Here is a 5185-nt window from a genome sequence, read left to right as displayed (position 1 = left end):
AGCAGACTCCACTCCTTCCAGGTCATTTGCACCACACCTTGCTGACCAGGATCTCCATTGCAAAAGAATGTTGTATAGTAGTACTTAAGATTCCCTAATAGAAATTGAGTCTCTAGCCTAGAGCAATGGATTGTTCATAATACTGGAAAACTGATGACATGGTTGATTCCTTGACAGTTTCCATGTATTTGCCCCTAAACTTGTTCTCTAACATTTAAAAGGACATGCTCTTTTCAATCTGTGAATATTATATTGGAGAATACATAGAAAACTTCAGATTATATTTACATTATAATACAGTGGTAAAAGCAATGGTTTTTGAGTTGGATCATTTGGTGTTTGAATGCTACTCTGCCACATAATAATTCTATGACCTTAAAAATTGTGGTTTAACCTCTCCAAGAAAACCTCACAGATGAAGTTAAGTACTTTGTGTTTACAAATATTTACTAGCACTTTTGCTGCTTTTATTATTGCTTCAGTTTCCTTATCTCTAAAATAAGGATAATTTTATCTCCTCAGATATTTGTAATGGTTTTTAAATATGATTGTATATGATGTGGGGACATGGTAAATATTTAATAAATAGTGTTTTTTTATGTTAAAGTTTAGGTTATTTCAAGTTTGTTTTTTTTGGTGTTTTTTTGTTTGTGTGGTTTTTTGTTTGTTTTTTCTTTTCTGGTCCTAGTTATTTTAAATATAACTGACTTATCTATAAAAACAGGTGATATAGGCATAGCATGATATTAGCTTTAATACTCTTTTCAAGAATTACCCAAAGTCATGTTCTCTTGGCACCTTGTTTCATACTTAGTTGGCTCTATGATATGTCTTCCATATCTTACCCTCAATTATTTTTATATTCTTTTTTCTTATTATCCTCTTGGCTCCATGGAAGGACCAAAGCTCCTTTTTTATTTGTTCCTTAAACTCTTTTTCACAAATTATCATGAACATTCTTTCATCTTCTTCCCTCACCATCTGTCATCATAAGACTGTAAAGAGCTCAGTAGAGTTCCTGACTTGCAAGCAGAACCAAATAATATTGTGGGGCTAATTATCTTACCAGACTATCAGGGAACAAAATTAAATATATTTCCTCTGGTAGCCCAAAGTAACTATTGTCATGTTACCTTGGATGGCACATTAAAAATCAGACTAGAATACAATTCCTTAGGCAGAAACTGTCCAGGAGCTTCTTTCAGAAGCAAAGTATGCCTACAAAATTGAATGATGCAGTTAGTAAAATAAAACCACTTTATCCTGTTAGAAAATGTTTACTGAGTACAATAGTATGTGAAGAACTGTGCTAGTTACTAGGAGTAATAGAGTAAAAAGGAAGATATTATTCTATCTAAAAATATGTAGCAGTGCATTGAAGAAGGTAGATGTGTCTATAGGCATAATAGTTGTCATGATAAAACTGACAAAGATGTTTACAGTTTTGAAAGAAAAAACCACTTAATATGTCTTCAAAATACAGGAAGACCTCATGAGGGTGTTGGCATTTAGCTAAGTTCGGGTGACTTAGTAAGATTTCAATCAGTGAAGGAGTATAGGATATAAGCAAATAGTATCAGTTTGATCACAAGGCTTGAGACATGCTCTAACTAATTAGAAAATGTCACTGTGATTTTAGTTTGGTGAGAAATGAGTCTGTAGAGAGATCAAAGCCAGCCTAGGCACATGAAGATAATGCTGTGGTATATAGGTATATAGGTGCTATGACAGATATCAATTCAGGTCTTAAAGCATATTTCCCAGAATATGCTTTTCCCAGAAAGCTGAGCAAACATATTTGGCTTCAAAAAGTATTTTGAAGAGTTAGGAAGCATTCCAATTAAGTCAAAGAGAATAAATTATAGAATGGAGTCTTTACTGTTTTTCCCAGTATGTAAATTAATAATCAGAAAAAGAACATTTTGGGTCACCTGGGCAGCTCAGTTGGTTGAACATCCAACTCTTGATTTCAGCTCAGGTCATGATTTCAGGATCCTGGGATAGAGCACAACTAATACTCTGTCAATAAATATTAAAGAAAAAATTGTGGACCCAAACCCACCATATGTATTCTATATATTTTATAGAAAATATAAATATTTTATAAATACTATAAAATACCTAAAATTTAAAAATATATATAACATACCTAGAACAACCACTAAGATAACAATAGAAAGACCTACACCCAATAGCACTGTTGGTAAATCAAAATTGAATTCTGAAAAAAAAAAAAGTTTAACCAAGAAGTAAAGAACAAGAAAACAAATGAAAAATAGAGACAATGAATGGAAAAAAAAATAAATAAAATGACTGTCTTTGTCATGAATGCTATTATGCAAATTCCACAACCTCTTTATGAGTCACCTGTAATGAGATAATAATGGGACGTACTTCATAGATTTCATTGAAGAATAAGACAAATTAATAAATGAAAAGCACTTAGAACAATGCCTGACATATGGAAAGTACTCAGCATATTTAATAGTTATTATTAATGAACAATATCAAAGACTGCCTTTCTGTGATAGTGAATTCCTCATTTACATCCAGAGCTTGTCACTCAGTTTGGTACAGTGAAATGTAAAGCATTTCACTTAACTGCTGGCTAATTGCAACAAAGCTCAGCATAATAAATAGGATGTCTGTAACCTCAGCCTTAAATTCAGGATAGAATGCTATGCTTGCTTCCAAATGGATGGAAACTATAGTTTAATACAATAACTACTTACCTTTCTCCATCATTCTTATAACGAGTTTTTACTCTCTTCAGTTATTTGTCGCCTAAAGAAGTTGTATTTGGCTCAAAATTCTTAAATACCTCAGAAATAATACAAAAGTCACATCATTTACCAGCTTTTTTCTTGAAATATATATAATGTAGGAAATTTCAGTTAATAGTTCTAATAAAAACAATAATCTCAAGATCTAAGAATTAACCTTTAGTTTAGAGTGCTATAAATTATTAAGTAGGGAACATCATATAAACTATAGTTAATCTTTACTACAACAATAATAATAACTACTTTATGCCATAGAAACTTAGATTAACCCAGAAGTCACTGAAGGAATAATTATCCATACATTTGTCTGGAACTCTTTACTTAAAAAAAAATTGTATCATAGCTCAAGCTTACCACTCATTAGAAAAGGTATGCATTATTACATCCATTTAAAAAATGAGTCAAAGACATAAAGAAGTGAGGTGATACACATGGACTTAAAGGGGTGTAAATTAAATAATCAGATCCATTTATGACACAGTGAAGTATTTAGGCCTATGACTAATACATAGTAGGAACATAATAAGTATTTATTGAATAGATAGTTAATGAACATGCTAATGAATGAGTGAATTTTATTTTTTGTAAGATCCAGGGAAAGTTAAGGTTTATAGGATTTGCATAAAAATTTAGCTGAAATCTGGTCTAGTGAACTTGAGGCTGAATAATGGTTAGTTGGTTCACAACAGAATGGATCAAGCTTTAAAAATGGAAATGCAATTATGTTGTGTTATATAAAGATGAGCCAGGGCCTGCTCATAGGACTGAGTCAAAACTGAACCTGAAGAGTGTCCATAACTATCGCCATTATATTACAGGAACATGGTATGTGCTGGGTTGGGAGGAAAGCTGGCTGGGCCATGATAGGGTATAATAAAGATAACCTGAGTCTGCCTGCTTGAGGTAGAGGGTGGGAGGTAAGAGTAGAGGCTTGGTAGTGAGTTTGTGGGAATGAAGAACTTGGAGATGTACAGCATAGTCCAAAAGTAGAGCTAAAGTCAAATACAGAGGTGCTAATGCTCAAGTCTGTAGTCAAACGGCCAATTAAATCAGAGCCAAAAGCTTAAGAACAGGTTGAAACCGAGGAATGACTTCTGAGTTAATCTAAGTCTCTGTGGTATAAAGTAGTTTTTATTGTTGCTATAGTAAAGAATGAAAGTAGCTCAACTGTAGCCATGAAAGGTGAAGCTTTGTGCAGTGGCAGTATCGTAGGCAATGAGGTTTATCCGAGGCACGATTATTGCTAATTGAAAGGTGAGAGGATGCTTTGTCTTGCTGATTCCTTGGTCTTGAGGTGATCTTGGCAATATCACCAACCCTGTGGGTTCAGACAGTTACATCAATGTTCAGACCATTAAAAACTGAAAAATTTGCCTTGTCTGTGTAATATCTACTAAAGAATAGCTTAAAACCATTAATATAAATATAGTGATCCATTTTTTTTAGCACCTAAGTTCTATTTATTAGAAACGTGCTTTATCATGATAAGGCAGTTAAGTCAGCATGTATCTTTAATTCACACAGACATAATGTTTTGGTATGTATTATAGTAAGAGAAGCCAGCGTATAAATATAGAGAAAATATTGTTCTTGGCCTAAGAGATAATAACCATCAATACTTCCTGCCCAATATGAGCATTTCAAGTCTCTTTTACAAAGCCAGACAGGCTTTGGGTCCAGGCCAACACACTCTAAACCCTGTAACATTCAATCTCTTCCCATTGCCACACTGTAATATGCAAAAGAAGGATCATGCTTACATTTTCTAATGCCAGCTGGCTGATTTTACTCCTGACATGACATTCAATGCCATGACATCCTATTCTATGGTGACTGAGAAGTAAACAGTCAGTCAGGATGATTGCAAATTACCCATAGAAAGAGCCATTTCATCTATGTTCTTTTTTCTTCAACTAAATTGCTTATAACTTTCTTTTACTGCCATCCTAGAAAAGTCTTCCTATTGTATTAGTTAAGTTCATGTATTAAAAATTATCTGAGGGGTGCCTGGGTGGCTCAGTTGGTTAAGTGACTGCCTTTGGCTCAGGTCATGATCCTGGAGTCCCGGGATTGAGTCCCATGTCGGGCTTTCTGCTCAGTGGGGAGTCTGCTTCTGCCTCTGACCCTTCCTCTCTCATGCTCTCTCTCTCTCTCTCTCTCTCACTCTCTCTCATTCTCTCTCTCAAATAAATAAAATCTTTAAAAAAATTATCTGAATGCCTTGTCTTTGTTGAGAACTATGCTAAGTGTAAGTATATGTAAAATGTGCATTGGTATATAAATATACTAAAATTAAAACTAATAATAGAATATAGGAAGGAAACGATCAAACTTCAGTGATAGAGAATAATGGGATGATGAACGTGAATGAGTCAAAGACCTTGGCATACGAATCCAAAGTG

The 5185-nt window shown here is 33.8% G+C and overlaps 1 non-coding gene across 1 annotated transcript; it reads left to right on the top strand.

Moving 5' to 3' along the window:
• Positions 1 to 3969: 3969 nt before the first annotated feature.
• On the top strand, positions 3970 to 4109 carry LOC113915662. Its single transcript, XR_003517787.1, has one exon. It is a non-coding gene; the product is annotated as a U4 spliceosomal RNA (small nuclear RNA).
• The last annotated feature ends 1076 nt before the right edge of the window (positions 4110 to 5185 follow it).

This window comes from Zalophus californianus, chromosome 11 (genome assembly GCF_009762305.2).
Source record: "Zalophus californianus isolate mZalCal1 chromosome 11, mZalCal1.pri.v2, whole genome shotgun sequence".
Taxonomy (NCBI): domain Eukaryota; kingdom Metazoa; phylum Chordata; class Mammalia; order Carnivora; family Otariidae; genus Zalophus; species Zalophus californianus.
Note: the sequence above shows the minus strand (reverse complement) of the source record. Positions and strands in the feature narration are given on the sequence as shown.